Raw genomic sequence first — 24,730 nt, 5'->3', positions numbered from 1 at the left:
TCACTTGGTCCTTTTGTCCGTGTGTCGCTTTGCCCTTCATAACTGCTATTCCTCCATGTCCCACAGACCAGAACTGCATTTCAGCTGTTGGATTTGCAGAGGCCCAAAAGGATAACTTAAGACATGCAGAACGGTTGATAGTTGCCTGCTAGCACGTGTACATATGGGCCAGTGCTGTGCTGCTCTGTGGTTTGTGTGCCGTTGCATTAGACAAGTAGGGGCAGTCAATGTCATCCTTCCTCAAGGGGCTGGTGATTGATTTTAGTCAGGCTTCAGGGAAAAAGAGGAATCGCTCTGTTTATATTCTCATTTCTAAAGGACATAAATAAAAATCCCAAAGTGAATCTTTAAATCTACAGGACAATAATTGCTTGCAGTAGTTGTATTACTGAAGCTTTCTAAATTAGATGTGAGCTTTCTGTACAGAAATGCTAGGGAATGGTAGGAGATATGGTTCTCTCTTTTTTTTTATATATATATATACTTTATCAGTTCTTTGACTTAGAGCATTTCGGGTAGATTTTAATGAACAATCTTTATTTAGGGTCTGTTTAGACTTCACTGATACGGACAAAAAGGTCTGGTGGGTTACGTGCTTCAAGGTCTGATTGTGCTGTATAATTATTCCTGGTTGAAAATGTCAGTGTTGTTTGTGGATCAGGCTGCAGAGTGATGTAATTAAGAATCTACTTTTCACTTGGTATCTTTTCTTAAACTGTGATATTGAAATATGTCTCATTTTCAGACATGTAGGTTATCAGAGAAATGAAGAAATCTTTTGGAAGAGTTTCAAGGAGGCCACCTAGTCCACCCAGCCTCCTGCTCAACGCAGGACCCTTGCTAATGCAGCTACAGTGTTGTGTTAGTGGACTCCAGGAAGCCTCTGAGGTGGAGATTCCACAGGCCCTGCGGGCAGCCTGTTCCAGTGCTGCAGTCTTCTGAGTGACAGGCTTCTGCCTGATACCTGTTGGCATTTCTCGAGACACAGTTTGGTGCCATTTTCTTTTATACCATCTGCTTCTACTGAGGAGAGTTTGGCTGTGTTAAGTCCCCTTCAAGATTTTGCAGTCTGCAATTAGATCATTGCCTGGCTTTCCCTTTACAAGACTGAACAAGCCCTGCTTCCTCACTTCATGTGTTTTTTCTCCCCTAACTGTCTTGGTATTGAGCAGTCTTAGTAGTTGTAATGCTATGCTTACCGATGAACACGCGGACAATGCCTACTAGAATGGCAGAAAGGATCCAAGGACAGGATGAAGCAGGAGTGTACATACCTTGTCTATGTACCGATTAGGTGTTTCAGTCTAGAAGCAGTTTACAAGCAACATCACATTTTATTTTAGGTATTTACCCTTTACCACCCAGAGGTTTGACAAGTAGAACCAAAATGGGTTCTGGAGGAGTTAAGATTTCTTGGGAAGAGATAGTAACAGCATACTGTCGTTTAGGTCTCCACAGTTCCTAAAAATTATAAGTCTCGTCCTATAGTAGCTTGTTTTCCAAAACCTCTTGTGAGGGAAGATAAATTTGTCTAGAATCTGAATGTTTTCTTTTCCAATCTGACAAACATTTTCCATGATAGCTGAGGATCTTAAGCTTGTGTTTTCTGCCTGAAGGGGAGATTTCATGTAAGATTCAGTGGCCAGGAGCATTTTAAGGACAATACTTTTTTGATTTGAGTGGTTTGTTTTTTTTTTGTTTGCTTGTTTTTAAAAAAAGACAAACAAATGTTTCCTGAGGGTGAATGGGGCACAAAAAAAGAGGGATGAGGTAATAATGGAAGCTAAACTGAAGTGAAAATGAGATCTCTGGGTGGAATTACATTAAACAGTCAAAGCATATTTGGAGAGAGGTGTTAAGTGTGAGGGCGAGTGAAGACTCTAGATTGAAATCTGTAGAAAGCAACCCACATTTAAACTGCTGGTGGAGCTATTTCTGCTGCCTTCCATCTGGAAGACATGGATCTTTATTCCCTACTGTTGCATGGGAAAGAAGATACCACAACAGCCTGCGTCTTCCAGAGGCGAAGCAGGACCCTTTGGTTTCTGCTTCTGAAGGAGAGAGCTTGGGTTAACTACTAGCATCCCTCTGACTCCTTCCTTCAAACTGCAGTGACATTTGTGCCTGTCATCTCTTCAAAACTCTGCCTTCCCGAACCTGTGTGTAAATATTTGCTAGGAGTTCAAATAAACAGGATCCTTGCTTTTCCCCTTTTCATGGAGCACAAAATTAAAATCCCAACCAGAACTTCAGAAGTTAATTTTCTTCGTGGCTGTGTAGTTTCATACATTATGTGCAGTGCATTCCATCAAACTTACGGGATGTGTAACCTGGCAAAGCAAACATTGCTACTGGAACTTGAGCGTTTATATTCCCTGATATCCTTGTGTTACCTGTCTAACTTTCTTTAATATTCTTGTGACAGTTTATTAATAAATGTAATGTATCCATGACAGTAATTTAATTTTACTCTGAAACCTGGTAATAAACGTTTGAACTGTAGAGCATTTATGTCGAAGTGTTTTAGCCTGACTAAATGTTTAGAGGAGAGGCTGAGCTGTGCTTCTCCTGCTGGCACTGTAATTTAGCAGCGTATATTCAAAAGTAAATGGTTTTCAGATTAGAACATCCTCTTACAATGAAACCATCCAGAGGGGTGAACATTAATGAGACTGGTAGAACAGTACTATGCAGATGAAGGACAGATGGGTGGAGAAGTAGTCCGTGCTCAAAACGAACGTGCAGCCCAGGTGGAAACTGAACTGCATGACTGATTTGCTAGGACAATATGACTTCTGCATAATTTCTGTCTTGTAGACTGAAAACTAACACATGCAAATAAACAGGGGTATTGGCTTTAAAGCACAGAGTTCCCAACAACAATTCACAAATCGTGGAACAATCCAGTTACTGAACTTCAGTACTGTGAAATCTTCAGTTTACACACTATTTTAAGAGATGGTTGTGCATTGTCTTTCTAATGCTGTAATAGAAGGTGGATTGTGGGTTACCCCACTTCTGAGCCTCTGAGGAGTTTGTGGTTTTAAAGCATTCATAACTGAAATGAAAGCAGAAACTGAGCAAATTATGGAAATAGAAAGTAAACGCGGAGTTTTGGTGTTTTTAAGATTTTAGGAGAACTGATAGATGTGTGGCATACTAAATCTTGAGAATTCAGTTGCATGTGACTGCACTAGTGCAGTGTCTTAATTTAGAAGGTGGAGGGCAGCATTGAACTCAGAGCTAACATTTTGTTAAACCACTTATTAATAGAGATGCAAATTGAAAGGTCTGCAATTTGCGTTGTGTAGGTTAAAAAGTGGTGACTTTGAGGACTGAGCAAAGAAAATAAGGTTTTACTTGACTGAGAGTTCTGTTTTAATAGGAAGAATGGCAGATCTCTGTATACACGGTGTAAAAGACTATATATCTATTATTAAGTGTATAATCTGTTCAGGTTTATGTCCTTTTAGAAAGTGAAAAAATTCAACAAAGGGGCAAGGACCCATCTGAACTGAAGTTATGCCCTCAGATTCTTTTGCAATGACTGATGTACAGAAGTTTGCAGGATTGTCTGCCATCCTATTTTATGTTATATATAAAATTTATATTTAATTGTTTCTGACATGTTTGGAAATGAACTTTTTAAAAACCATATGCATTTTAACTGGTGCATGTTAGAATTATTTACAAACACTGGTCAAATGTGATGTGTGTTTGTTTAACCTAGTTTACTAGTTGAGTTAAAGGCAGTACTGTGACCAAATGTAAACAAGTTTTGGCATGGCCACTTGCAATGTGTTTTATTTATAAATCAAATTCATTTAGTAAGAAGGGCACTGGCTTTTTTCTATTTGGTTATGCCTTGTTTGGAAAAACTGATTTAAATATACAGATTCAAGCCTTCCTTTTGCATTCTTCTGTAAAACAGAGATTTTGAATTAAAACCTTGCATCTCCTTTTCTTCTTATTCTCATGTTCAAATTCAGTAAAAGGTCCTCATCCGGAAGAGACCTAGGAAATAGACAAGAATCAGTCCGCTTAAAATTTCTGTTCCTTTTATTTATAAAACAAAACAAAAGCAGGGAGAAAAAGAAAACTATGCGTGATAGCATTCCATTCAACTTACCTTTTTACCGTTAAACTTCCCTCCTTTGCCATTACAGGAAAAACACAATAATCTTCTCTGTATTTCTTGTCAGCGAATGCTTTGGTCCAACTTGTTTTGTCGTCTTGTTTCATATATCCATGTTGTACCAACTGCATGGGAGGAGTCTGCGGAATGCAGTTAAATGCCAGACCGAGCATCTACTGAAGTCCCAAAAAGGATGGGAACAGTGTAGAAGTTTCCTCCAGTGCTTTGCTATGGATTGCGCAGAATTAATTCTGTGTGTTCTCAAAGTTGGGGGAACAATTTTATGTATATGACCGTATACCTTAGCTATTCTTTTGAGACGCAAGCATTCTTCACTTGATTTGTTTACAGCCTTCTATCAAAGGTTCACCTGGTTTGAAGTCATCTTGTGAGATCCTGGGGAGAGTGACAACAATGCAGGGATGTTCTCTGAATGTGGTGTTGGTGTGCAACTCTGGGACCTATATCTGTGTGTATGCAGATGCATGCTCACATGCACTGCATTACTAAAAATGATTATAAAAATATATGATTGAAAAAAAAAAAGAATTTACACAGTTACAGTGTTAGAATTGCATTCTGCCACATTTAATTCCTACATGGGTCACATGAGAAGGGCTTTCACTGAGCTGCTCCACTCAAGCTGTAATCCACTTTAACATTTCAGTACCTACGTGGAGGACAGCCATTAAAAAAGTCCAACTCAGGAAAAGCCTCTAGATAAAGCTCTGCATCCCTAAGCATAGTCAGAGGAGCACGGGATTTAAAAAAAAAAAAAAAAAAGACACAAAGTCAGACTTGCTCATTTCTCACATGCAAAGAAATGATTTGTTCTAGAAAACTTCCTTTGACTTTGGTGGGTTTCTGAGGTGTGGTACCATAGTACTTGGTTGGAATTTAAAAGGCCTTACAAGTATGTGTATGCTTGAAAGTCAGTGTTTATGTTCCTAGCAATTAAAATCCTTCTGAACATCTCAAGCATGTGATTCTGCATTTGAGAGGAATATGTGTATGTGTTTACTGTATTTTCCACCAAAATGTGATTCTGCATCCCAATAAAACAAAGCAAAACAAACAAACAAAAATGTATTAACAGCATTTGAAAATTACAGGGGGGGGTGGAACTTCTGCAATATTTTCTATTATCGATACAGAGAGAAGTGTTACAGGACTAAAATACTGGAGGTGGGGGTGGGAAGTGCCCAACTGCTTCTGAATATATATGTAACAGAAGACTTTTTTAGGTTAAATATGTCAGATGAGAAGATGATGTTAGGTGGTCTTTGCTCTGTGGCCTCACAAGCAACGCCACAACCATTCCGATAGCTGACATAGTTAACTTCCCATCTGTATGGTTTTAACAATGTGGAGTAGTTGAATAGGTTTATATAGAAAAATGAAAGAGGAATAATGAAAAAGATGTCTAGAATAGTGACCCAGGTAAATTGCCTAAACTTAGTTCTTAGCAGGAGACAACTACTTTTATCATATCAACTCTGTCACATTGGACAATCTGAAAGCTGGACAAAGCTCTAAGGTCTGTAGTGTACTGAAGTTGTTGTTAACCTACCCATGAACCCATTTTAGTCATAGGAATTGTTGGATTTATATTGTAACTAAGAGTAAAACACAGCTATGTGCAAGTAATGCTCCTGCACTGAACCAGAGACTGTATAATGCCTTTTTTATTTCCTACCTCTGTCATCCTAAATGTGAGCAATGGTTTGTAAACGTGATGTACCAAAATGGATATAAACTGTTTTAATTTGGCAACACATTTTTGTGACATGACATTCAGTGGGGTAAAGTCATGTCTGGAAAGGACAGAGGTGAACTAAGTGTCTGAAGAGAAATCATTGGTTCAAAATGGCTATTAAATGCCTTTGTTGTGGAAGAGAGGATGAATACAGAAATGTAATAAGTAATCACTGATGGGTTGTGTGAGCAAGGTCCATAGTGTGTTGGGAGACTGGAAAGGTTATGGAATGGTTAATGACCATATTAAAATGACAATACAGTAAGACTGCCAAAAGGTCAAAATAAATAATAAAGACATATTGTAGTATCTGAGAGAAACAGGGCAATAAAAAAAAATAGTGAAGCATCTTTAGAAATAACCAAGGATAATTTGATTAACATAGAATTTGCATAAAACCAAAATTAAATTAGAGTTGTTTCTGTATCCACAAATTTCTAAAAATGTGTAAACCAAGAGTAACTCAAGAAAGATCATATTGGGCTAACTGACTGTGGGAATGGTTTAGCATTAGCTTGTTTCGGTGACCCTTGGCATTTTGTGCATGGAAAAGAGCGGGAATACTATGGGGAAAAAACAGTAGGTAACAGATGCTGTAGGTAATAGCAATGTAATAGATGTCTACAGCAAATGTTGCACAGAAGGAGATGGAACTAAGGAGAAGAAGAGCCCCAGACAGTAAATTCAGGAAGATGGAGGAAAAAGCAAAACGAAGTATCCGTTTTTGTGGATGTAGCAGAGAAGATGATGGACAATAGAAAGAAAAAGGAATGTACTATGTCACTATATGAAATATTTGGGTTCTGAACAAAAGACAAGCTTCAAGCCGAAGAGATCATAGAGCATTTGCATTTGTCTAAGCAATCTTACGTTAAAATATACAGCTATGTATGAGCAACCTGTACACTGAAAAAGCCAGCCAGCAGCTTTCTCCTGCTGTTTGTTAAACCAGCAGAAGAGAATCCACATGTTTTTCATGCCCATGGTCTTTCTGGCAAGATGGTCCTTCCTCTCCAAAGGGCTCTCTGTTCTCCCCAAAGGTGGAGATAACCAGGGGGCTGTGCTCAGAGCAGTGTCTCTTCACGTAGCAGCCCTCTCCAATGCTTTCAGAAGTCTGACTTAGTTGATGAAGTATAAACTTGCTATCAGCTCTGACTTTTAATAAACAGTGCTTGTAAAAGCTTATCAGTGGTTTTAAAACAGTCTGCATTGCTCTGTATCTGCAGGTCTGTTGTTTCTCTGGTGTTCAGTGAAAAGTGTGATTAAAAAAAAAAAAAAATGAAAAATTGGGATATCCTGTGCTGTTTGAAACCACTGTTTTACTGCTGGGAATTCTCTACTTTTTTTTTTTTTTTTTTTTTTACAGTTACTTTATTCCAAGGTTTAGCAGATATCTTAATGGGTCAAATGAGTATAGAATTCTGTCCAAAAATATTACCATATATAGCAGAATTTTAATTCTTTATCCCCATTGTTCTGAACCTAGTAGAAGCTCTCTGTGGTCTTCTTTCTCTGAAGGTCACATAAATGTGGATAACTTTATGATCCATCCACACGCTCACCTTTTTGCCTGATGAAGTACTTGAAAATGCAGATGATGGATGTGCGAAGTTGTGTATAGTTGATACTATATGCAGCCTTTTCAGCATACAAACACATACCTATTTCATAGCCTTACAGCACATGCTTGTTATCTGTGAGCTGCATAAATCTTGACAGTTTTGGTTTATAATGAGTTTGTTTCATGAATTGATTTTCAGGTGCTTTCAGCCGTAGTTTCACAATGATTGTTTCTGGAAGGCTGAAGAGAAAACCCTAGAAGAAAGTAGCTAACTAAATGTCATGTATACCTTGTGAAAATTAAATTTTTGCCCCAATTGACTCTGGCAGAGACAAAAGGATGATATAGTCACAGTTGTAGAAGGACTGGATGTCAGACCATGATGTAGGATGTGTGTGTGCAGTATAACTTGTATTACATCTGTCCATCTATGCAGGAATTGACTGAGTCCACTTGGCTATGGGAAATTGTTGCTTTGGTATTCTTCAAGGGGTTTTTAGATTTCTTTCTGCTTTGCATAAGAGAAGGCTTTTCTCTGGATCTGGGGAAGAAATATAAAACATTTGGTTAACATAAAAGTTATTACATCTCCTTTCCCCGTGGATCTGTCAAAAGAAACTGCACCGCTTTCAGAGGGTTCCTAAAATCCAGTGGTATGAAGATGAAATCAGATGTCAGCAGCAGGTCAGGGAGCTTAGTAAAAGTGAGTCTAGTTCTCACTTATGTCTTTAAATGTCAGCTTGCATTTTTCTGAGTGCAAGTGTTTTTTCAGTCTGTCCGTTCATCTTTTTACATGTTTTGCTTTCCTTATTAAGACTTCCAACTGAGGCACATGCCATTTTTCCTTTAGCTTGCATGACTTGTCATGCAGAGGTTTCTAGCAGCTCATTTAGAGCAATATTCTTGCGCCAGAAATGCAGCTTGTACTGGAAGGAGGGAAGGATGCAGGGAACAAAGACCTCCATGTATGTGTTGGAAGCAGAAAAAAAGAAAGGGGTGGGTGAGAACTGAGGATGCAGGGAAAGTGTCTGCACAGTTTAATGGCATGCAGATTGCCTTTTCTAGGGAATTTAGGCTATTTTCTAGAGTATTAATGTTTGGGTGCTGTGACAGTTACTTCACTGAAGAATTTTAATTTATCAGATATCTATGATATGTACGTGCACTTGTGAGAGGGATTTACCCCTTCATTAAAAGCAGTATTTTGGGATTTAAACCTGAATGAAAGTGGTTGCATCATGGAGACTAAAGTTCCCTCTTGTCTTCTTCTCTTTCTGCTTCTTGTCCGTAGTCCCCCAGGACAGAAATGGAGATGAAGTTTCTGCTGTTGATTTTCTGGAGAAATCAATACTTTGATCTGTAAGGGGCTCTTCTCTCAATTTTATTTTATTTTTTTTTTTGTGTGTGTGTGTGAATGTGATGTATCAGTTTAGGACTTTAGATTCACGCATTTCAGACAAATTTTATGGAAGAAGAGTTTGTTCCCATGTGATGTTATTAAGTTCCTTCTGTATTTGTTTCTGATGTGCTAAGTTGTGGATGATCTCTCAGCTGTGGAATAAGGTCTTGCATTGCATTTTGAGGATGGTAGCACCAGCAGGTATCAGTTACTATTCAAGAGGAGTCTCAGGTGCTGGCAGTTTTGTAATTTGTGAATTCTTTTGAGGGCACGTTTTTTTTGTTTTGCCTATCATTTGTGCTGTAGTAGTATGAGAGTGAAAAGAAAAGCTGTTCTCCATGTTGCTGATTGCCTTGACTGGCAGCCAGTAGAAAAAGTCCTGATGTTGCTACCAGGTTGCAGAGGACAAGTACACTGTTGTAATTTCCTACTCTGGAGATACAGGTAAGTTCTAGCAATCATGTATTACATGTTTTAGTAATTTGATTAAGTCAATAACAGGGAAATAGAGTATTTTCATCACTTCCATTGCAGAAAGTCTGCCTTATGAAGGATTTGCTGCCGATGGACTGATGTCTTGGTGCTTAGTGCCATATGCTAACGTGGTAGCTCTACTTTCTGAGTAGAAATTTCTGGTTGGAGTAGGAACTGTTACCAGTCATTTAAAAACAGCAATAATGTTCTTCCCCCGCCAACAGCTCTGGGAGCCTGGTAATAGCTTATGGCATTTGGTTAAAATTATTAGCTGAAGTATATGGCACTCAATACAAAAATATCTCACAGATCAAGGATATTTATTGTTACAGTTTGCTATACAAATCTTGTCTTTTCATCATGCAAACATGTCCAGGATTTTAAGTATATGCAAACTAATTTTAAAAAGAATCTCTTAAAAGACCATGAAATATGGATATTTTGTCATAAACTAATGTTTATTACATTAGAATCTGCAGTGCTAAGCAGTGTGTTGGTGGAGCAGAGTAGTCAATAGCAGCAAACGTGAACTGAAGGAACCACTGTCAAGTCTTGGAAACCAAATTTTATTTTACTGGAAATTAAAAAAAAAAGTTGTACCGTTCCCAAAGAAAATATTAAGTATTAAAATAATTCAGTTTAATTCAAATGAAAGCTGCAGATCAGATCAGTGTATTGATATCATGTTCTTTATGATTTATGGTTCTGGAATGAATGTGAAATTAACTTAATAGTCATTGATCTCATACTGTAATGTATTGACAATGTGCAATGTGATATCTGTCTTCCAGATTTTGACTGCTTTCTTATTGCTCTTAAAGGTTATTCCTTCTAACTTGACTTTTTTATTTCTTAATGTGAAGAGAGAAGTGAGCATTCTGGCCTCGCTCTCCTTACTGTTGTGAACAATTTGTTTGGCTTCATTGGTGTTAGGTGATTTGGTCTGGACTATTTTCCTTTTAATTTTCATCTGAAAAAGTAAGTCTTCATCAAATGCCTTGCTTCAGAAGTCTGCATAGCAAAATAAGACTTTTTTGATGATTATATGTATAAAAGTCTCGCCATGTATGCAGAGGTAAAATCTGGGTGATAAATTCCTCTGCCTGGATCATTTTACTTGCTCTATATTCACTGATCTATTTCCATTAAGTTTATTGCTTTCATTTCATGGCTCTGAATAGTTTCAAATAGCTTCTTTGAAAAATCATCAAATCACATAAGTGTGTTTTATTTTATAAACTTTGCAATTTAAATTGCCATATAGGCTGCAGTTAGACATCACAACGGTGTTCAGTTTAATGTTAGTTTTTCATAAAATTACCTCTAGCTATTTGGTGCTTGTAGGCATAGGAAAACTGTTGTAGACACTGCTCAGAGCTTTTGGGTATTCCCCTGATCCATTCAGATCTGTTTTAAGGGCTGGCTGCAAGGAATAGCCATATAAATGCCTCTCCGGTGTCACTTCCATAGTGAAGGAGAAAAAAAAAAACAGTATTGTCTATCGTATCGTCACATATTGTACAAAATCCTTTTGGGGTTGGACTTTCTTCCTAAAAATAATAGGCATTTCAGACCACACAATAGCTTCAGGTGAGATGTAGGCATATGGTGTGCATTGGGAAAAAGTCAAATTTATCAAGTTTAGATTCATAGTGCTTCTGATCATGGCAACTTAGTTTTAAGAGACAGAGGGTGTTATTCCATATTTTAAGCCTGGTCAAATTCTAGTTTCTAGCAGTAAAGTGTAGTAAAATGAGTATTTCTTGAGGGAAGAGAAGGAACTGTTACTCTTGTACACTAGTAACTTGCAGTGGCATTGATTTAACAGCTCTAATCTGAATCGATTCAGTGTAACACAGAGTGGTTCTTATATAGGTCCTACTAGGGGTTGGTGTATGGGGCTTGGTTTCGTTCTGTGAACTCCTGGTATGGAGTCTTCTGGTAGTGTTGAAGTAAATCCATTTAGGATATCAAAGTCATGAGAACAGAATGTGCTTGTGACTGACAGGTAATTTGCAATGAGATTTTCCAGGGCTGCAGCATAATTTCAATAGCAGCTATAATCATAGAGTCTGAAGGGTTTTGAATGTGTGCGCGCTTTAGTGATTTTTTTTCTTCTTTGTTGATTTAAATATTAATAGGAAATTCATTGGGTGCAAGTCTGATCTCAATTATACTACCTTTTACCATAACATTACTCAGTTGATTTCAGAGGAATCTCAGCTCTTATATGCTGTAGTTACACTGGTATATAAGCAGTTCTGGTTTTGTTTGGTTTTCTTCTATTTTACCACATGCTTTCCTCATTGTAAGAGAATAAATGCTTATTTTAGAGTATTGTTAATAAAATCACATTTTCTTCTCAGGCAGACACTACACAGAAGTGAGCAAATCTATCTAGAATCCTGACTTAATAAAACTGTGCTGTTGATACAGCACTTCATTGTGTCAGGCTAATTTTGCAGGTTTCTTGCAACTAAGAACCATCCTTCCCCCCCCCCCCCCTCAGTGTTTTTCCCCTTTTTCTTTTAAAGCACAGGCACATGAGTGGTTAATGTGAAATACTACCATTTTCTGAAATGATTAGTCTGTGTTATTTAGTGGTAATAACAAGAGAAATTGTTCATTGTGTCTCGCTAGTATGGTTTTTGTTTTTTTTTGCAAAAAGAAATGAAATGCCAGACAGCCCTTGGCTGAAAACAAACAAACCAAACAACAACAAAAAAATTTTTGGTGGGGTGTGACAAGGTGAATTGGAAAGTCAAGGAAAAAATAGTTTTTTGTTTCCTGATGGTGATTTGTGCCACTTGCTGCAGTATCAAATAAGAGCAAAAATTAAACAAATGGTATAAGAAGTAAAATTACTAAGATATGGAATTTTAATCTGAGCTCTCTAACCTTGAAGCATGATTTTTACTGTATGTTTCAAAAATGTGGAGGTTCTTGATATTTGGAAATAAATAACTTGTATAACCGTTGTTGCTATACTCCCTGGACTTTGATTCTCAGATTTTGTGTCAAGTGATTTTGAGCAGAAATTCTTTAATTTTCTGTTAGTGTCGTTTGACACATTTGACTACAAGATAATCTTATGTTATCACTTTCAAAGAGTAAATTGGTTACCAGTAAAGAGCTTAAGGTAGGCATTTTTGTTTAAAATTAACTGGTAAACTTATTCAAGGATGCTTCACCAGAATCATTAAATAAACTTAGGGTATTGGACCTACAAATGCAGAAATTTGTGTGAGCTATATCCGTAGGCATCCTCAAGAATGTCAGAGGGTAACTTGCAGCAAAATCCATATATTTGAGCTTCTGTGAGCAATTATGACCATTTGTCTACATTATATAGAGTTTATCACAGAGTGGAATAGTGCGGTCCCTGGAACCTGGGGACAGGAAAAATAAGTTGCGAGATTCAAAAGATACCACAAATGCTTTAGCGCGTGTAAGCTTAGCTGGAATTCTTTCAAGGCAGAGCTTCAATTCAGGAAATGCAAATGTTGGAGTTCGGTGGAATTATCCCAGCAAAAATCTGAAAGAAGTAGCAAAAATTAAATGTTCCAGTGGATGAGGGACTAATTTTAGGAAGAAAAAATGTTTTATCATGGAGGATTGAGGATGGCTGTTCAGTATTATGTAACACCTTGCAATTCTCTACAAAATTGTTTTCAATTTTACTTTTCATTTGTGAAACGTGATCTGTATGCCGTGCACCCATGATACATTTATGGCTGATATATTTATCAGCTGTCATAACGACACAACACATTTTAGAGTTTTAGCATTTTATTGCATGTATTTGACTTAAAATGCTTATTCATCTCCTTTCATGGTCAAGTAACTGTATGTCATACATCAGAGGAAAACAGAAAAAGGATCATCTTTGGTGTTGTCTTTTATGACTTGCAGCTTGACACTAAAATAATTTTCTTACCATTTTTAAATTTGCATAAGTATAAAGAATGAACTTGACCCTCCATACAAGGTTTTTGTAGGATCAAAGTAGTTAACATTGTATTTCAATCACATCCATAGCTGTTAAAGCTTATATCATGAAAAATTCGCAGACAATATTCAACAGGGGAGGACTGCGGTGTGATAAGAGAGGACAGGATATTAAAAGAGATTATATATCCAAAAAAGAGATATTTACTGTACTCAGAAGCTGCAGCACGGATGTTGAAAAATGAAAATGGAAAATTAGCCTGGAAATGACTTGCAGATTAAAAAAAAAACAAAAAACTCAAGACAATTGAAGGTCAAATAGTGACAAATTTTGCATGTGAGTGAGAGACAGGGCTTTGTCAGTTTCTCTGGTTTTCTGTTGCTCTCTGAACTTACTGCCCACTGGTCTCAAATGCCGAGACAAACTTCCTTAGTCCTCTCCTCAGGCATTCTTGAGGTGTATTTGGGTCTGTGGCCATGGTAGAGGCAACAGTGCAATGTGAAATTGGATGCACAGTCTCCCAGGCTTTCCCAGAAAACTGAATTGCAGACTGTTTTAAGATCATGAAATAAAATAGCCCCCAGTTCTATCTTTCTGGGGCAGTTTGTCTGTTTCTCACTGTCAGCCACACCTCTTCACCCTAAATTTTACGTATTTAGCTCTGGGTAACTGACACAGCGTTTCACAGCATCTCTGAATTTGTCCCAGAATTTGTCATAAATACATGATACTTCATTGTCCTGTTGTCTTTAGCCTGCTTGTGCAAATGCAATGAACAGGATTTTCTTCTATAAAACATCTGCTTTGAGTAATCCAGTATTTATGACAAAGAATTTGAGGGAGTAGCACTGAAGAGATGTGAATTAAAGCCTTTTGAGAGGAGCACTGTGTGGAGAAAAAACTGAGGCATGTGGGGAAAAACTAGTCCAGTAGTATTGGTGCCACCACAGCTGACAAACTGAATGTGTTTGTTTTGGTGAAATGTCCTGACAGTAGTCAGTGTACTTTATGTGAGGTGACTGAGATGTTACAGTGGAGCTCAGAGTATAATTTGTTGTATTAAACTGTTTTATGGTAAGATTTCATTAGTTCCTAAACAATATCTGGATGTAATAAAATAGGGAGAAAATATTTGTAGGTAACTCTAGTACTAAAATTGAGTGCTGGGAGAGCTATAAGACACAGCATTAGGTTGGAAGGGAACAGGTGGATCAGAAGCAGAAGTACTTTTTAGGGATTGGTACAAAGGCTCATTACTTTCCCCTCAAAAAGTAACAGTCTAGAATATGTCTTCAAGCTTATCTTTGCATCTCTCTCCCCTTATCTGATCTATGAAGTACACAAAAAGAATGCTATAGGCAGAAAAGAGTTAAAATAGCCAGGACTGTAGCTGGGTACTCCAGCCTTATAGGACACCCTGCATGTTGGAGGGGAGATGGCGAGCAAGCAGCAAACCCATTCCCCTCAGGACTGACCGCTGGTAGTTCTGCCTCGATACTGCTAGAGCTCCTGCAGCAATGGGTGTAAGCTGAGCAGATATTGCATTAGTATCTACATGTTCAATAGTCCTCTTTAATGCTTTTAAAGCTTGCTATTGTGGGCTTCTCAGAGAGAAGATAATAGGCCTGTAAGAATTGTGGTCAGGGGTGCTTTTTATAGTATTAGACTGCTTTGTAGCTTTTTTATAGGGATAGGTATTTTCATTTCAGACCTTCTAACCAGGTATCACACACAGAAGCAAACTAAACCTGACTAAACTGGGAAAATTAGAGACATAAAAGGATATTTTTCCATCCCCTAGATGAGCAGGCTTGGATCCGTCAAGTACATATTCTAATACTTTGTTCAACCTAATTTTAAAATTCCAGCTAATGGGGTTTCCTCTGGGAGATCTTCTTGCAGTCTGCTTTTTACGTCTCCCTGTTATGAATTATTTGCTAATAATCAGTCTTTTATTTCTTAATGGGATTTCTTTTAAATGAGTACTTTTTGAATTTTACCCCAGTGAATCATAGGAAATAATCCTTTTTGTATTTGTTTGCTCTTTAATTAGCTGTTGCGTGATCATTTTGGTTTTGCTCTGTTTAGCAAAAATAGATAGCTTTCTAACTCTGATCAGTCTACCTGATTTTTTTTTTTTTCCTTTTGGTTCTCTCCCAGCATTGATCCCATTCTGTTAACAGACAAAAGCAAATTCACTGGTCAGTTTTGAACTGATGGAAGTGTAGTTATCATTTGAGGGAGACTAAAAAGTGTTTCACTTAAACAGGTGCTGATCAGCAGCGAAGGTCAAGTGACTATTTGTGAGAATGGGCATGTGTGAATTAAGTGGTTGCAGTGGGATTGCTGAAGTGAAATTAGTGATTCGATGGTCTCAATTGAATCCAAAGTGTTTGAAAAATGATTGTTCTTTTTGAAAGTAATAGTTCACTAATGATGCATTCGTTGCTTGCATCCTGTTTGTACATAAAACTGAACATACACCAAACTCTGATAGTTTGGAAATAGTTGAAAGGAGGAAGAAACATTTTATACAATAAGTAGGAAGTACTAGGCACTATTTATCACTTGAGGGGAAAATACTTGTTTTCATATTTTGATATCATCAAAGGAAATCATCCTTGCATGGGGGATGTAAGAACCCTTCTAAGTTTGGGTTTTCACAGCTTGGTTATGTCCGACTCCAGATTACCTGATTTAGTGAACAAAAGGAAGTTCCATGAGATGTTTTTCATAAACATTTTAACTAATATCCATTATAAACTTAACCTTACATTTCTAAAATATGTGACTCCATATAAACCAGATTAAGCCAAATTAAGGTTTAAATAACTGATTTCAACATACATGCTACTACAGTTGTCCACGTGAACTTGTAATGCTTTTGTTTTATGAGACTTATATTTTTCATTAGTTTTACTGCTTTAAAATCACAGTGTGGCAAAGAAAAAAAAAGTTCCTGTTAAGAGCATTCATTTTTTGTGTCGTTTCAATCGTGTCACAGATTTTTCCGCATTACATTGCACAGCTTTTAAAAATTAATATTTGTTCTTCTGCTTTATTAGATTCTAGTTTCTATGTGCGTTTCAATTGCAAATTTTGCGTATGGTGACAGGAACTTCTGTTTTTCCTTCTCCTGTTGATGAAACTTAGTAAGCTCCAACTTGAAACGCGTTAGTTTGTTTTGTCTCCTGTCAAGCTTCAGAGCTGTTCAGACAGTGTGAACTTCATCCATTAATATCTTATGAATACCTGATTTTAATGGAAGAGCTATTAGTAAATAATGCTTTGAAAAAAGGAGATATCCTGAAGACAGGTGGAAGGCATATTTTTGTTTGTTTCACCTTTTTTATTAATATCTTAAACTTTGTTACTGAATGTAATTTTTTTTTAGTTAATATTTCTCTACTTTGTTATTTTTCTGTTGTCTAGGATCAGGAAAATGCATAAGCGCATCTGTAGCGTAAACAACTTTAGAACATAGCTGGACTGGTTCCTGCATGTCTTGTGCTGTTTATTGAACAGTGGGGTCTTTATCCTCCCTGAGAGGTCTGTGTGTTCATACCTGAGTGGAGGAATTCATAGATGTTTCTCCCTGAGTAAGCGATACCTCTGATTTCTGCATGGATGGCTTTGGCTGTTACATATTTTTAGTCATCTCTGGAAGTGAAACATCTGTACTGTGCTCCCAAACTGGAGTAGTCTTTCTGAATTACCAGTGATATGTACACTTCTCAGTTTCTGGTATGACACGTGTTTCTTCTCCTGGTAGGAAACCGTTTGGGTGGGTTTTCTTTCAGCTGTGCTGGTTTCAAACATACAACTTTGATGCTTAAAGTGCTACATCCAGGTGGAATGTATATTCAGTAGAATGAATGAAAGAAGGCAAAAAGGTTCTGGAAAAACCTTCCACACCTGCATCACGCAACTCTTTGGATCCCAGTGAAATTAATGAATTTGCTATCTATAGAGTTAAATATATACTTCTAAATTTGCAGGAGCAAGTGTTTCATCTATCATTTTTTGTTTCTTTTTTTGAAACACTGGTGTTAGGATAGTTCTCTTTCTTTCTCTGTAAGGGGTAACAGGGAAAGTTTCTAGGGTCTGAAACAGGTTTAGTTTTGGAGCATCAGAGCTGACTTGAAGATTGCGGAGGAAGAATTGTGCTTTGCTGAGTACCTCATTCCTCAGCCTTACCGTTAGGTTGCATGTGCTGACCTTGTCTCTGAAGTTTTTACTATTAGTGTACTTGTTGGGTTGTGAAATAGAAAGGAATTTAAAAAAAAAAAAAAAAGAGGAATCCTATCGGCATTTCATTAGAAATATTTAAAGCATCAGAAAACTACTTATAGGAAGGTTAAATGTTGGCATTGTATTTTTAAAAAAAAAAAAAAAAAAGTAATCTTGAACTAATTTCAAGTCCACAATCAGTCCAGATCACAGGTGGCAAGATAGACTGGCCCAGGCCTTGAGGTAAATTATGCATAATTATTCATAACTGCTATTTTTGGCTTGCTTGCATTTGTCCTAGACCTCTGCCTGAGGAAACAATTTGAAATAATTAGTGTGCAAGTGCCCTGACAATGATGAATGAATCAAATGCATCTGGTGCCAAACATGGATCTTGATAAGAAGCAGATAACTTTGGCAACTGTGGATTTTTTGTTTTTAAATCTCTGTGACTGGGAACAGTTTGTTCGTTTTATTAGGCTGACATGCTCAAGGTAGAAAATTACCACTCACTGTGCCCTGATCAAAGTGCAGCTAGGAATTCTAGCATTGCAAACACGAAACAGTTCTGCAGACTGTGTGTGCAAATATTCAGGGCAAAGAGAATGAAGGGAATATTAAGGCAGAATGTTTTGAGCACACAGGGCAGAGAAGCCGAATGTTAATGTTCCAGCAGCGAAATGCATTGTTTATCTTACATAGGTTGCGGGCCCATTTTACATAAATATTTAGCAGCGTAAATACAGCTGTATGTCATTACTCAGGGAGAAGTAAAAGCAGAAACAAAAAGATTCCGGACTGATTTGCATGTTGTAACTTAGTTAACAACGCTTCTGGAGTCTTCAGGGCTGTTTGTTTCTTTTTCTGGCTTGAGTGCTTCATTCCTCGTCTAGGTAATCGACTTTACATGCTTGCAGATGAGGATGAATATGAGGGTCTTTTTAAATGAAAGTGTTTAATGAAGAGAGGAAACAACACATTTCAATTAGTGCGCCCAAGATAGCTCATTTTTATCTTGTTGGACAAGTGAGAGAACTCTTAGTAGGTTTTCATTTGCAAAATAACAAATTGAATAAACCAAGAAGAGGGCACAAAGCAGCGTTCAGACCAGTGACTCAATGCCTGAATTATGGCTGGGCGGTCTCTCTCTGTGTAGACCGGCTTCTGGACCCTACCTTGAAGGTGTAATGCTGGGAGTAAAGGTCTCTGAAACAAGCGTGGCTATGAAGAAAGATTTTTGAGGCCAAATTGCTAGTTAAAAATTTGACAGAAGAGCTGACAAGTTGGGAGCTGAGCTGTTTTTTCTTCTCTTGTCTCTAGATATTTCAGGTAAAGATGTTACAATGAGGATTTAAATTTTCCAGCTTGTCAGCTACTGCTGCATGTCCTCTGTTTTAAAGGAGTTTATTGGTGACACTTAAGTGTTTGATTGCTTTCTAAACTCCACGCAGGCTCAAACAGGAAGTGTTTGGTGAATCTTCTAGCTTGTGCTTCTGTCTGCAATTAGTGATATTACAGTGATGAGAATCCTGATGTTTCCTCAGGAACTTATACCCGCGTACACAGTGGCCAGAAGAGAGCTGTAGTGTGCTGTGGATGCCCTAGGCAGTGTGGCCACATTAAGGGATGCAAAGAAATGTTGAGCCTAGCTAAGCAAAATAATCCCGAAGGTTGGCTGGTTGCTTGTTCTTTCATCTCAGTAGCCTCTGGATCTGCTTTGTGCTGTTTAGTAGTGTGGGAGGTGATGAAGGAAAGCAAATATTGAATGTTCAGAGCTCTTAACAGGTTTAGAAGGTTTAAACAACAACAAAAGTAGGCCCAAATACTAAGTGCTGACTCACTGCAAAAGCACCATTCACTTTGTACACTCAGTGAGGCAAAATGTTAAACGGGTATGACTCATTTTATATCCTTTTGGCTCCCAGAATCCAGGAAGCAAAACTCATCGCGGTCCAGAGGCTACCAGATGAACACCTGAGCAAGGACTCTGTGACGGCAGGCTGCTGAGAACCTTATTTCAGTGCCTTCATTTTGGACTCTGCCTCTCCCTGGGGCTGGTGAGCCCCTGACCCCGTTCAGTCTCTGTCTTTCTGCAGCCTTGGCTCCCTTCAGAGGGATTCCAAGGTGTGTCAGGGTGGATACTCCATATCCCCTGTATCAAATCCAGGGACGTCTTGGCCTGCGGCCAGAACGTGGAACACGACTTTTGGTTGCCCTGCAAACTGGCACTCCCCACAAGTACCTGAATCCAGACCAGATCTTACTGTTCAGTGTGGTTTTGCACTCTCCTGGAACACGAAGGTCCTGGGGGAAAAAAATGTATAATTACCTAATTAGGCTGTATCATAATGTATATGCACAGCGGAGCAAAGTTAGATTTCCATGTCTCGAGGAGCATACAGTTGATTGGCATTTCAGTGGCTCTGTGAAGAACAAGAGGAAATGATGCTATTCTCTTAATTTCTGTCTTTTAAGGATTGGTGGAGATATTTTCGCTCAGTAAACATTAGTATCTTTTACACAGTTAATAGTTCTGGACTCAGCCTACTATGTGTCTTCTACACCGTCAGGATCTTTTGACCTGCAGGGCAAGCCAAGCTTCTTGCCTCATCCATGCTTCCCAGGACCACCAGGCATTACGTGGGTGATGGAGCAAGGTTACTGACTGTTTCTTGGTAGGTGAAAATGTTACTTGATGGTGGAGTAATTTCTAAAAGATAATGCTCAGAGCACTGGATGAATGGTTCTTCAAACTAAAAGGAATAAGAAAAAAAATAGGTTATGGACACTTCTAAGTTGTTTAAGCTGATGTAGGTTTTTACTCTTCTGAAAACCTTGCCACATGTTGCAAAATGCTAATGCCTGTCTCTGTTCACTCAACTGTACTTTCTTATGCACAATGGCTTAAAATATAATGAAATTCAGGCTTTTGTCAGAGTTACTGAATTACACCTGGGCAATTAAACTTAGCAGCTTGGTCTGCAAGTGGCAGAACAAAGCCATATTTATTTTCTACAGATTCATCTCCTACTCCTTGCTTGCCTACAGATGTCCTGTGGTGTCTCTCCCTCATAGTAGTGCCATTACTCTAGCATCCATCACTATTCCTTCTGCAGAGTTTCAAATCGGTTCCCATATATGCTAGCTCCTCACTTCAGACTTCCTTCATGAATGCCAGTGGGCATTAGACAGACCTCCTCTGTTGGACTTTGCTCCAAAAAGTGTGGATGTGCGTGCTCACACTAAAGGGATGGCCGGCTAAGCATGCAGCTGTCCAGGCATGCTGTAGCCTTACCCTCTAAAAGGGGCACTGTTTTTCTTTCTTATACTTGTCCATTGGCTTTCACAAAGCCCATAGACAGCCAAGACACCAATCTTCTAAAATTTAGTTGAAATTGGCCAAGAGATTCCAAAGTTAATGAGGGCAGTGTGGATTGGGGTTGGCATAATTATGTACGCCTTGTTTCTTGGGGAAACCAGACTACAACACCCTTATTTCTGTCTTTTGCAGAGGAAGTCGTGTGAATAGCTGAATCCTGTCTACTGGTCTGTGAATTCAGAGTTCTCCAAAGTGTGTTATGTCTGATTACACAAGTGTCAGTTTGCATGCAAATCTGACTTGAACTGAAAGATGTGTGAAATCACTTCACGTAGCTTCTTATTCCCTAAATGCCTGATGAGGTTCTTGTAGGATGTGTACAATGTAGGAGTTAGGTGGAGTATATTGTGCTTCTAGAATGTCACCTCTCCAGACACCCTAGCCTTTTTCTTCAGCTTGGATGACATGCAAATATCTTGTGAAAAAGCCTAAAAACACTATGCAATGGATATGTTCTTTGGAGGCATTCTTGGGAAAATGTGTACCCTCTGGAGCAAACCCTGCTGCAAGCCTTTGTAGTGTTTTCCTGATCTGTTTTATGTGCGTAGGGATATCTGTCAAGCATGCAGTTTGTCTGACTTGTCCCAAGGATGGCTTGGGAATTTAGGAAGTTCAGATTTGTTCTCTTCCTGGTGCCTTTCTTTATAACAGTTCACTTCTACTGTTGTTCATCCCAGCTAGGAAAAAAGACCATTGAGGAGCCTTTTGATTCTAAGTAGGTGTGTTCCTCAGTCAGTTTCCTTTGGGCACATCTTCATAGCAGGCTCACCTGGCACAGTACGAGCTGAGTCTTGGTGAATATTTCTCTTTAATCTGTCAATGGCTCAAAATCATGAGAATTTAGATTTCTCAGTTGATGATTAATAAGATGAATTGATACTTCTGGTAATTGAAGCATGAAAATGATATTGGGAATGCATGCTGTCCTGAGTAATGTATTTGCAGGTGGAAGGCTGGCAGGTTCAATGTCATGGTGTCCCAAGGTAAATGCAGGCATCCGTGGAAACAGAATTAACTGCTGAAAATGATCGGAAGGGAACTCTGTGTGTGTGAAGTGAGGGCTGCCACACAGAGTAGTAATAGACCTACTGTAAAAGAATGTTGTTGTTTTTTTAATAGGTGTTTTTTGCACTTAAAATAATTGATGTTTAATTCTATTTTTTTTCCTTATGCAAGGAGTGAAATTGAAAGTATTTGACAGCTTAGAACTTCTTTATAGCCCTAATTTGCTTTCTGGAGGGAGAAACTAAAACCTAAGTCTGGGAGAAATTACTATTTCTATTGCAGCCACTTAAAAAAAATCAGTTTAATGAAAGTGGGGATTATTAGCAGACTTAAGTAAATAATTTAGTCCTCAAAGGCTATACAGTGTTCCTAAAACTGACTGGATTTTTATACAGTCATAGAAGCAAGAGTAATTGATTTGTTGACTTGTAAAGTTGCTCTCCCTAACTTGCATCTATAAGCAGTATTTCACGTGGTTTTATTTTGCTGTGGGCAAATATTTTGGTGTAGACATCCATGTAATTTGAAGTTACTAGATATTTTTTTTTATTATACAGTGTACTCATTTCCCGAAAAGCAAAATGCAGAGAATTTCTCTGAGGCAACAGCCTGGGACTGGGTATTGGTTCTTTCTGATTGGAAGCTTAGTGTAAGTAAGAAACTCGGTTGAGGAGGTGATTATGAAATGGTTTTCTCCTTAGTGGATACACCTATTTTATCGTCCATCCCCCTGCTCTTTGGTGAGCGACGAGGAGCTCGCTGTGGGGTCAGCCATGCTCAGCAATTCCTAGTGCAGAGGAGCCAGACAGAGCTGTGGTACACTAACCCTAATTCCCTTTTCTTTTCTCTTTTATTTTTTTTATTTTTTTTTTATCCACCAGCAGGCTGGTGTGTAAACTGCAAGTGAACCAACCTCAGCCACACCACACTCCACAGGCTGGCCTGCACGCCAAAAGGCACGCATGTGTCCTTTGTAAGCTTCATTAACTCTTTTGGAAGAGAGAGTGCTACTTTGACATATTAATTAGTTGCCCAGCTTTCTTTTACTCCAAGTTAACCTTTGTGTTGGTCACTTGATTCAAATTGCTGATAATTGCAAGGCTGTTAGAGGTCTGTTTATGTGAAGTGTACTTAAAGGAGCTTTGCTGTTGGAGTGAGCAGGCAAATGTTTCGTATCACTTCAGGGCTGCTGGATTGTGCAAGCCCCACCCTCCCCTCCTTAGAAAGTGAGAAAGCATTCAAGGAGAAGCAAAGCAGAAATAAAAACAACAGAATACCCAAAGAAGTTACTGTTAGGAAAGCCGTTTCTTCATTGGAAAATAAAATGGCGAGAGAGCGGTCTGATAAGAAGTTCTCAAGCAATGAAATATTTCCTGTATTATATTCTGTATTATGTTACACTATACCGTGCTCAGAAGTGACTGACTTTCAGATTGTCCATTGTGTGCTTTCATTTTTTCACATGGGTGCTGAATAATGCGTTTTACTTCTACAGGACAAGAGTAGTAAGATTTTGGATGTTTAATCAAAACTTTCTGGCTAAAGTAACCCCCCCCAAAAAGGTACAGGTTAGCTTAGATGGTATAAATTAACATTTTATAAGTCTTCATTTTGTGCTACGTTTAATATTTTTCTTATCAAGACAGAAAACACCAAATGTTTTTTGTAACGTATTTTTTTAAGCAATGAAGACAGACAATGCTTTTCACAAGGTGTTCTTCTGACACTTCGTTCCAACTTCTCTCTGCTATCTCTGCCAAAACTGGTTCCTTGAATCTGTCTCTGTTTTTTCTTTGCCCCAAAACAGGGTCAGGTTTTTGTTTTTACCAATAAGTTAATTGTGTGAACAATTTCACTCTGTCTTATTTCCTGAGAGTATTTCTGATGTGTATTTTCTGCTAGCTGGGTATTGCTAGTTGGTGAATGCTAGTAGCACAAATGGAAAGGTTTTATGCAAATTTCATCCAATCTTAACTTTCATCCATCTTAACTAAGTTGTTGGGTAGTTTTCAGAAAACAGTGGCATGAAAGCTGACTGCCCATTTGTATGTACAAGTATCTACATTCAAATGTTACAGAAATGCCCTGCTTAAGCTTTCTGTTGTGTAGTTACTGGAAAGCAGGGCAATTAAATTGATAAAACCTGAAGTTCTGTTTTGAGATGCATTGTATACTTCTTGCTGTGATAATTCACTTTAAAAAGGCATGGGACTCTTTCTCAAATCCATGCTATAAAATAGCATCTACCATTCAGACTGAAAGCTTTTTTGAGCAGAGACAAGCAGTCATTCTAACACATTCCTGTTATGCCTTGCACAATGGGATTGTTCCTTCTTAGTGCTACCACTTTTCAAGTAATAAATGTACCAGTAAAAATACTTTTCTCTGAACTTATCTCACAGAAGAAAAGTGCCATTATCTCACTGTTGGGAATGTTCAAGATTTTTTTTTCCCCTTTATGACCTACTTTTTAGGGTAGATGCTTCTTACAGTTACTTCTTTTTTTCCACAACCATCTGTCTGTATTCATTATTGTGTAAATTTCAGTTTCTCTTGCCATTTGGTGTGTAGTAAGTCATTTTAATTGTAGCTAAATCTTCTATTTTAATTTAATGCTATATTTTATGAGAGTGAAACAGGAGTAGTCATGTGGATCTTAGGTCATTTCTGGAAGGCACTATTTTTATACATATATGTGTTTAAGTTCATAAACAGAGAATGAGATTGTTTTGAAATTTAGAAATGAGTGTTTAGAGTAGTTTTGGGATAGTGAATTTACATTCTTCATTGCAGGAGATCTGTTTGGTTGTTATTTCAGCTGTTAAAAGATGTAAAGCACAGT

General features: G+C 38.0%; 1 protein-coding gene across 11 annotated transcripts in view; it reads left to right on the top strand.

Annotated features, from left to right (window-relative positions):
- The window catches only part of EPHA3 (EPH receptor A3), a 217,701-nt gene that overhangs the window by 24,847 nt on the left and 168,124 nt on the right, over positions 1-24,730 (top strand). Inside the window, exon 1 of one of the 11 annotated variants that reach the window (XM_040568287.1) lies at positions 9,237-9,295. The exons of the other annotated variants lie outside the window; for them this stretch is intronic. The gene's annotated coding sequence lies outside the window, so the exon portion shown is untranslated. Of the gene's footprint in view, positions 1-9,236; positions 9,296-24,730 lie in introns of those variants that run through there. 11 annotated transcript variants of the gene reach the window in all.

This window comes from Cygnus olor, chromosome 1 (genome assembly GCF_009769625.2).
Source record: "Cygnus olor isolate bCygOlo1 chromosome 1, bCygOlo1.pri.v2, whole genome shotgun sequence".
Lineage (NCBI taxonomy): Eukaryota > Metazoa > Chordata > Aves > Anseriformes > Anatidae > Cygnus > Cygnus olor.
Note: the sequence above shows the minus strand (reverse complement) of the source record. Positions and strands in the feature narration are given on the sequence as shown.